The sequence below is a fragment of the Lethenteron reissneri genome, chromosome 7 (genome assembly GCF_015708825.2).
Source record: "Lethenteron reissneri isolate LAM-NWPU_2019-01 chromosome 7, ASM1570882v1, whole genome shotgun sequence".
Taxonomy (NCBI): domain Eukaryota; kingdom Metazoa; phylum Chordata; class Hyperoartia; order Petromyzontiformes; family Petromyzontidae; genus Lethenteron; species Lethenteron reissneri.
In genome coordinates, this window is record NC_083785.1 from 13,904,895 (window position 1) to 13,905,265 (window position 371).

A 371-nucleotide genomic window follows, 5' to 3' on the forward strand; every position below is an offset into this window, starting at 1 on the left:
GGCAACACCACACTCACAACACAGAGGGCAACACCACACTCACAACACAGAGGGCAACACCACACTCACAACACAGAGGACACACACCACAATCACAACACAGAGGGCAACACCACACTCACAACACAGAGGACACACACCACACTCACAACACAGAGGGCAACACCACACTCACAACACAGAGGGCAACACCACACTCACAACACAGAGGACACACACCACACACGCAACACAGACGTCAGCTAAACGCCAGTCTCATTCGCTACTCCCCCCTCCCTACCCCACTAGCAGTGTGACTCACCGCCTACACATTTCCTCTGGCAGTTATTTTATTATTTTTCGTGTTTTCTTAAAGAGACTCACACTTTTTG